The 9267-nt window shown below is 43.9% G+C and overlaps 1 protein-coding gene across 50 annotated transcripts in view; it reads left to right on the top strand.

The window, feature by feature from the left end:
- Window positions 1-279: 279 nt before the first annotated feature.
- Window positions 280-9267, top strand: part of MROH7 (maestro heat like repeat family member 7) — a 49637-nt gene continuing 40649 nt past the window's right edge. For 18 of the 50 annotated variants that reach the window (XR_014053346.1, XR_014053362.1, XR_014053360.1 and 15 more), the window contains exons 1-2: window positions 288-499; window positions 9070-9104. The gene's annotated coding sequence lies outside the window, so the exon portion shown is untranslated. Of the gene's footprint in view, window positions 523-9069; window positions 9105-9267 lie in introns of all 50 variants that reach the window. The other 32 variants (XR_014053361.1, XR_014053343.1, XR_014053356.1 and 29 more) reach the window with 4 other exon arrangements.

Raw genomic sequence — 9267 nt, 5'->3', positions numbered from 1 at the left:
AGTCCATGGTGTCACAAAGAGTCAGACCTGACTTAGCGACTGAACAACAATAACAGTAGAGTTGCAGGGTGAGGGGATTTTATGAGAAGACTTGAATGCCAGGTGAGGAAGTCAGACTTTGTCTGAGCTAGTCTGTGCTAGGTCATTTCCAGGCGGTGGTGGAGGGGCTGAAGATACCTCCTTCTTAGAAAGGACATCTCCCTGCTTCTTCCCACTGTGTAGGCATAGAAGGGGCCTCATTGGCTGGGAACTCTGAGTCATGGTGACCTCACAAAGACCGCAGCACCAGAGCTGGGGGGGAGAGCCTAGGTAAGCAAGGGGTGGCTCTGGGAAAGTCCCAGGGGTGGGGGCAGCTGCCACAGCCTCCACAAGGCAGTTACCACCTTGACCCCACCCCCCTGGGTAAAAGTCTCCCTCTGGCTGTAATTCCACTCTTAGAACTTCGTACCTTTGACTTAAGGCTGAATTTTCTGTTACCATGTGGATGCCCCAGGTGGAGGTAACACATTGAACTTTATAGCAGTTGCTTAAAGCTCATGGACAAAGCATTTAGGCTATCAAGTTCTGAGAATGTGGTGGGTGGGAGTCTGGGGGAGGAGAGGAAGAGTGAGATCCAGGGAGGGAATACCACGGATTAGGGGGAGAGGGTGCAGAGAACTGAAAGCCAGACTTGGTCTTTTTCTCAAGGCCCCCACCCAACCGTCACCCATAGGGAGGAAGGGACGGTGAGGATGGACATTTACTGGGGGAACTGCTGGGGGCCAGATGCTATGAAAATTCCTATGTGCATCATCACATTTTATTCTCTATGCTTATCTCATGGATTGAGTATTAAGATAGACATGCAGTGCGGGGAAGCTTCCTTCCCAGACTCACACTTCTGGTGAGAGAGAGAGCAGGTTTTGAATTCAAGTTCAGTTGACTCCAAATCCCCGGATTTGTGCATTATAGCCGGGCATTAGGAGAGATGTGTTGTTTTCACTGGACTTTTCCTCTAGGATAGAGACCTAAAAGGGTTTCCCAGGTGGCGCTAGTGATAAAGAACCTGCTTGCCAGTGTAGGAGACATAAGAGACACAGGTTCAATCCCTGGGTCAGGAAGATCCCCTGAAGGGGAGGGTATGGCAACCTACCCCAGTATTCTTGCCTAGAGAATCTCATGGACACAGGAGCCTGATGGGCTACAGTGCCTGGATTTGCAAGGAGTCAGACACAATTGAAGTGACTAACACATCACAGAGGCCCAAGGGTGGCAGGGGGAATAAGGAATGAGAAGTGGGAAGATGTGGCTTCACTGAGTGACTCGTACCTCGGAAATCTCTGGGATCTTGTAGGGAAACTTGTGAGCTAAGAATGCTTGGGTTTGAATCCTTCCTCTGCCACTTGTGGGGGGCTTTGTAAAAATCTACTTATGTCCCTGAGCAGTCTGAATTGACATGCCAGTAAATGAGGATAATGATACCCGTCTTGAAGAGTTGTCGTTCATTCATTTCCTTATTCTGTTAACGTTTTCTGAATCTTGCTCTGGGTACTAGGCACTGTGCTATGTCTTGGGAAAACAGGAGTAATAGATACCCACCAATCTCATTTTCTAAAGTGGAGACACACAGGTAAACGGAGCAATTCTCTGATATAGGTGATCACATGAGGAGGGCACCTCAGCCACATTTGAGGGTCCGAGGAATGTTCCTAGGGGAAAGGACACCTAAGCTGGCATCTGGAATGTGACTAGATGTTAGCCAGGGGGGCGATGAAGTGGTGGGCAGTCTGGAGGAAGGCTGCAGGAAGAGGAAAGAGTGTTTGCAAAGGCCCCATTGGAAGCACCAGAAGAAGTTTGAAAGGGGCTCAAGCATGCAGCTTGGGAAGGGATGAATGTAGCTGAAGAGATGGAGGGTAAGGCCTGTGGGCTGAGGCTCTTGGCAAATGAAACACAGACATCAGATTGAAGATCCAAGTGTCTCCCCTTGCGTCCTGTCCATCAGCTATGTGATTATCACTTTGGGGAGGAGTGGAGGGAGAAAGCTTGATGAAAGGCTGATTCCTGGGTCCCCTCAGAGCTGCAAAGTGGAATTTTTAAGGGTGAAGCCTGAGAATCTTTTTTTTTTTAATTAATTAATTTTTATTTTTGGCCGTGCTGGGTCTTTGTTGTTCTGAGTGGGCTTTCTTTAGTTGTGGCGAGCCAGGGCTGCTCTCCAGTTGCAGTGCTTGGGTTTCTCACTGCAGTGGCTTCTCTTGTTGCAGAGCATGGCCTCCAGGGCCCTGTGGGCTCCGTAGCTGTGGCTTGAAGGCTTAGTTGCCTCAAGGCATGTGGGATCTTCCCAGATCAGGAATCAAACCAGTGTCCTCTGCATTGCAAGATGGATTCTTAACAACTGGACCACCAGGGAAGCCCTGAGAATCTGTCATTTAGAAAAATATAACCCACACCGCCACAGTCTAAAAAGCCATGAAAAGTCACAGAGGGATTCTAAGAGGGGAACGGCATGGTTGAATTTACACGCATTTTTCCTTTATCATTTTTTTGGCCACACTGTGTAGCATATGTGGGATCTTAGTTCCCCTCAGTTCAGTTCAGTTCAGTTGCTCAGTCGTGTCTGACTCTTTGCGACTCCATGGACTGCGGCACCCAGGCTTTCCTGTCCATCACCAACTCCCGGAGCTTACTCAGACTCATGTCTGTTGAGTCGGTGATGCCATCCAACCATCTCATCCTCTGTCGTCCCCTTCTCCTCCCGCCTTCAATCTTTCCCAGCATTAGGGTCTTTTCAAATGAGTCAGCTCTTTGCATCAGGTGGCCAAAGTATTGGAGTTTCAGCCTCAACATCAGTCCTTCCAATGAATATTCAGGACTGATTGCCTTTAGGATGGACTGGTTGGATCTCCTTGTAGTCCAAGGGACTCTCAAGAGTCTTCTCCAACACCACAGTTCAAAAGCATCAATTTTTCGGTGCTCAGCTTTCTTTATAGTCCAACTCTCACATCCTTACATGACTCCTAGATACCAGGGATGAAACCCATGCTGCCTGCAGTGGAAGCAGGGAGTCTTAACCATTGGACCATCAGGGAAGTCATTTCTAAGAGTCATCCTTGAAGAATGACTTTGCCAGTTACAAAAGTTGTGGTTGACAGTTCTTTTCTTTCAGCACTTAAAAAATGGGTATAACTTCTTTCTGGCCTCCATGGCTTCAGATGAGAAATCTACTCTCATTCAGATTAGTGTTCTTCTATAGGTAATTCTCTCTGATCACTTTTAAGATAATTTTTTCATTGCCTTTAGTTTTCAGAAGTTTAATCATGATGTATCTTGGCATGGGTTTCTTTGGGTTTCTCCCATTTGGGATTTTCTCAGCTTCCTGAATCTGTACGTTTGTATATTTCCTTAAGTTGGGAAGTTTTCAGCCATTTCTACTTTGAAATTTTTCAACACTTTTCCTCTTCTTCTTCCAGAACTCTGATGATACGAATGTTAGATATTTTATTTTATTCCATAGATACCTGAGAATCTGTCCAGTTTTTTCAGTCTCTTTTGTCTCTGTTGTTCAGATTAAGTAAATTTTATCAGTCTGTCTTCAAGTTCATTGATTCTATCTTCTGTTATCTTCACTTCACTATTGAGCTCATCCAGCAAGCTAAATTTTTTTTCAGTTATTGAGTTTTAAAAATAATTTGTTTTAATTTTGGTTACTGTATTTTTTTAATAACCTTGATTTCTTTGTTAGGATTTTCTATTTTATCATTAGCTTCAAGAGGATCTGTAATTGCTTGCTGAAGTATTTTTATGACTGCTTTAAAGTCATTTTCACAAATTCTGACATCTGTTTCATCCCAGTGTTGGTGCTCGTTATCTTTTCTCAAGATGCTATTTTCCTAGTCTTTGGTATGACAAGCAATTTTTTATTGTATCCTTGACATTTTGGATATTATGTTAAGAGATTCTTGAGCCTATTTAAAACTTTTATTTTAGAAGGTTAAGGTTTAGAGTGTCAGTTCTGGCCTACTTTGCTGGACAATGGTTCCAACGATAGCTTCCAGAGCACTAGCCTGCTTTGTTCTTCAGCCATTGGAGCTCCTATTTATTTGTACTGCTGTTATCTGCAGGGGAATGAGGTACTTCTCTGAGCCAACTGTGTCACTGTGGGATTCAGGAGCTGTGGGCCCTAGTAACTGTTCTGCCATTCAGTGGGGGGCCCACGATACAAGACTCTACTGCCACAGCTACTGCCACTGCAGGTGGATTAAACTGCAGCTGGCCTGGGTATGGAGTGGGGACTGGGGCTCCCCCCAGAGCTCTTTCTTTGTTGGGCTTCTCTTTTTCTGGTCCTTTCTTGGTCAGAGAAAACAAGGTTTTCTTTTCTTGCATGTGTGTTTATGCTCTTGGCAAATCTGTGTTACAGGCCTCTCTGGTACCCAGTCTGGAATATGTGGGAGATAAAAAGAAAACCCTGGAGAACTCACCACCTTGTCATGCCTCCAGTCCTGATATTCCTAGCTAGTCCACTGCCTTCTTTCTAGATTTGAGTCCTTTTTTTGGTTTGTTTTTGCTTGTCTGTTGAACTATTTCCAGGATATTTAGCTGTATTTACCAAGGAAGAGCATGGAAAAGTGAGTCTATGCCCTCTTGTCTGTTCAGTTCACTTCAGTTCAGTCGCTCAGTCGTGTCCGACTCTTTGCAACCCCATGGACTGCAGCACACCAGGCCTCCGTGTCCATCACCATCTCCCTGAGCTTGCTCAAACTCAAGTCCGTTGAGTCGGTGATGCTATCCAACCATCTCACCCTCTGTTGTCCCCTTCTCCTCCTGCCTTCAATCTTTCCCAGCATCAGGGTCTTTTCCAATGAGTCAATTCTTTGCATCAGGTGGCCAAAGTATTGGAGCTTCAGCTTTAGCATCAGTCCTTCCAATGAATATTCGGGACCGATTTCCTTCATGATTGACTGATTTGATCTCCTTGAAGTCCAAGGGACTCTCTCTTATCTGTTACATGCATTAAAAAAAAACAAAAACAAAAAAAAGCTGTTGTACAATACACATAGCATAGAATTTACTATCAGTGACAATCAGTACCTTTATAATGTTGCACAATCATCACCATTATCTAGCTCCAGAATATTTTTGTCACTCCAAAAGGAAACCCCATACTCATCAAGAAGTCACTTCCCATTCTCCTATTTCTCCTGCCCATGACAGTCTGTCTGCTTTAATCTGCTATTAATCTCTCTAGATTTGATTATTCTAGCTACTCCATATAAATGGAATCATATAATATGTGACCTTTTGCATCTAGCTTCTTTCACTTAGCATAATATTTTCAAAGTTTACCATATTTAGCATGTATTAGTACTCAATTCTTTTTACAGCTAAATAATATTTCATTGTGTGGATATATCACATTTTTTTAATCCATTTACCAGTCAATGGACATGTTGGTTGTTTATACATTTAGCTCTTGTGAATACTGCAGCTGTGAACATTTGTGTCCAAGTTTTGGTTGGAACATCAATTTTCAGTTATTTGTGGCATATACATAAGAGTGAAATTGCTGCATTATATGGCCATTCTAGTTTAACTTCCTGAGGAACAGCCAGGTTGGTTTTTATAGAGGCCATATGATTTTCATTCCCACCAGCAACATTTGATGGTTCCAATTTTTCTATATCCTTGCCAACACTTGCTATTTTCCATTTCTTAAAATTATAACCACCATAGTGGGCATGAAGTGCTATCTTAGTGTTGTTTTGATTTACATTTCCCTAATGACTAAGTGCTCTATTCAATTTGTTTGCCCATTTTTAAATTGGGTTGTTTATCTTTTTGTTGTTAAGTTGTAAGAGTTCTTTATTTATTCTAGATACTAGATCTAATAAGATATATGACTTATAAATATTTTATCCCATTCTGTAAGTTGTCTTTTCACTTTCTAGTAGTGCCTTTTGATACACAAGTTTTTAATTTTGCTAACGTTCAATTTATTTTTTCTTGTTTCTTATGATTTTGGTTTAAGAAACCATTGCCAAATCCAAGGTCATGAGGATTTATTCCTATATTTTCTTCCAAGAGTTTTACAATTTTAGCTCTGATATTTAGGTCTTTTGTCCATTGTGATTTAAATTTTATATCTAGTGTGAAAGAGGCCAACTCTATTCTTTTAGATGTTGATTTCCAGTCATCCCATCACCATTTGTTGAAGAGAATATTTTTTCCCCATTGAACAGATTTGGCATCCTTGTCAAAGATCAGTTGACCATAGATGCATGGATTTATTTCCTGACTCTCAGTTCTATTTCATTAGCCTATGTGTCTATCTTTTTGCCAGTACCATACTGTTGAATGCAATTTTAAAGGAAGAACTTTGTGGCTCAATTTGAAAAATGGTTTGTTGGGAGTGACCCCTATGCACAGGGACCCTTGTTGAGAGGGCAATTCCAAGACAGAGTCCCAAAGCAGTGGGAGCCATACTAGGGTTTAGCAGTGGTGATGGAGATATGAGGAGATACTTGGGAACTTTTCTGGAGCCAGAACTAGCAGAACTCGGCCAAATTTGGATTCAGCAAGTCAAGAAGAGCATAGTCAAGGATGATATTATGTCTGGCTTGGATTATGGTTCCAGTGCCCTGCAATGTAAGAGAATTAAGACGATCTGATTTGCAGGAATGATGGCAAAGTCTGTTTTGGATTTTCTGGAACCGAGGTATAACAATGTCAGATGTGTGTGCATGCATGCGTGCATGTGTGTATACATACTCATACAAGTGCCTGACACATTCCGGGCCAATACATCTGATAAACATGTTCTCAATGAGGGACTGGAAGATCCACTGATAGTTCCTCTTCCTGAGAGCCCCAGAAACCCTTATCAAGGGCCTGGAAGGTTTCATAAAGGTGAAGGAGAAAGGATGGGAATCAGTCAATGATTCTCAGTCTCTGATGGGACTAGGTGGTTTATTGCTACCCTCTGTTCTCCTCAACTGGGACTCCAGGACCTGGGGGCAAAGGCCAATAAGCAGCTGTATAGCGACCTCCTTTAGTTCCCCTGGGTCCCACCTCAACAACCACCAATCTTCCTAATGCACAATATCCCTTTGGTGGAGGGTAAGATATGGGCTGCCTACCTCAGCTCTGAAGACTCACCTGTGTGTTGCAGGGTGGAGGAGGAGGAATGAGGAAACAGGAGAAAGTGAGAGACATTTTCTCATGGATAAAGGAGGGTCAGCCTGGCTTGAGACCCATGGCTTTTTGCTCAGTGACCCAGTGTTATGATTTGTTGTGTCAAAAGAGTAGAGATTTATGTTCTTTCACAGGTTAAACCAGGTAGGCCTTCCAAAATCCTACTGACTACATCATAGGCTGTACCTGACTTAAATTTTTTCCAGGTTGAAAATGCCTCCTTTTGATAAATACGGCGTGTGTTTGTGTGTGTATGTGTGTGTACAGAGAGGAGAATATGGGAGAGGTGATCCAGGGTATTTTGGAGCCTTGAGTCTTTTTATAGTTTTGAGGCTCCTGTTTAAGTAGAAGAAGACAAAATTATGAATACAAAATTATGTACAGGCCCTTTGGAAAAGAATTGTATGAGCAAGGAGCCTTGAAATTTTAAATTTCATTAGCTTCAGGGTAAAATCATCTCTGGTGCTGATGGTAGTTGAACCTTCCTTCCTCTGAGGCAAGTTGCAAAGCTCTGCATGAACTGCTGGCTTGGGGGTGAAGGAAGGTCCCACTGGGCTCTAAGCACCTTACTCAGCTCATAGTGCCTCACAGAGAGTAACAGAAAGTAACTAATTTAGAGAAGACCGTCAGTGGGCCAAGTGGGCTCCATGCCAGACGCTGAGACTTTAACAACCCTGGGTGGCAGGTTTTATGTTCCCCATATTAGAGACGAGGAGGATGAGAGCAGGGAGGGGAGTGTCTCTTGCCCAAGTGTACTAACACTATTAGGAGGATGAGCTGGGATTTGAACCCAGGACAACATGATTATGAATCTATATCTTTTTCAAAGCTAAGCCATAAGGTGCACAGGAAAATGTATGGTATGAGTAAATGATTTAGTGAATGAGTTAGTGTATGAATGAATAAGAAATGAATACGTGATGAAATGAGCTACTGACTTAATGGATGAATGAATGAAGAAGGGATAAAAGGATGAAATAACAAGCTCATTTATTGAACATTTACTGTGTGCCAGGTGCTGTGCTAGACTCTTTTTTATTTTATTTATTTATTGTAATGTTTGGCTGCACTGGGTCTTTGCAGCTGCATGAGGGTTTTCTCTAGTTGTGGCAAACAGGGACTATGTTCTAATTGCAGTGTGCAAACTTCTCACTGTGGTGGCTTCTCTTGCTGTGGAGCACTGGCTCTAGGGTGGGCGGGGGTGCTAGACTCTTGTGGATCTTATGGTTTAGCAAGGAAACCAGATATTGTGTGCCAAGAAAGGGGAAGTGGACACAGTGCCCTGGGAACTTACAGGCGGACCTCACCTGTCTGGGGAACCTGGAAGGCTTGTAGCATATAAGCTGAAATCTGAAGGGGTGAAGCTATAGGTGTTAGCTAGGGAAAATGACTGAAGGATGCTCAGCCTGTGGAGGGCCAGACTTAACCTGGGATTGTGACTCTTTGTAGGAACAAAGAAGTTGAGGAATGTTGGAATGAGGGGGTACAGAGGTAGAGGGAGTATGAAGGGGCAGGAAGGGTGAAAAAGGACTTGGGGCCAGACACAGAAGGTCCTTTTAGGTCCCCTTATGGATTTGGGATGCTGTCCTGAAGGCAGTGGGAAGCCATGGAGGGTAGGCAGTCAGGTGGCATAAAGAGGTGGTCTTGGCTTCCCTGAGGGCCCGTGGGGTGACCTTTCTCCCCTTGACCTCCACTTCCTTAAGCATACAATGGAGTAAGCATCTCTAGCTTCTGGGACTCTGTGTGTGTGTGTGTGTGTGTGTGTGTGTGTGTGTGTGTGTGTGTGTGTGTGTACGCAGGGGAATTTTGTTAGCAGAAGTGTGTGCCTGGCCTTTAGACTTTGCTCAGTAAGTACTGAAAAAGCCGCTCGTGCCTGACTTGATCTCCTTTCGCATCTCCTCACAGGGGCCCATTCCTGCTTAAGAACACCATGCATGCAGGTGAGCTGTCCCTACGATTCCCATAGGGAGGGTGGCCCAGGTGTGGGGGTGGGGTAGGGTAAGGTGGGAGAGTTTGCTCCTTTGTCTAGTCTTTCTGGGGTGGGATGGGGTGGGGGGATTGGGGAGTTCACCCAGCAGTGAGATTGCTCGGCTGAGACAGGCT

Source organism: Giraffa tippelskirchi, chromosome 5, assembly GCF_054371585.1.
Source record: "Giraffa tippelskirchi isolate mGirTip1 chromosome 5, T2T-mGirTip1v1.2.pri, whole genome shotgun sequence".
Lineage (NCBI taxonomy): Eukaryota > Metazoa > Chordata > Mammalia > Artiodactyla > Giraffidae > Giraffa > Giraffa tippelskirchi.
The sequence above is the reverse complement of the archived record's forward strand: the minus strand, read 5'-3'. Positions and strand labels throughout refer to the sequence as shown.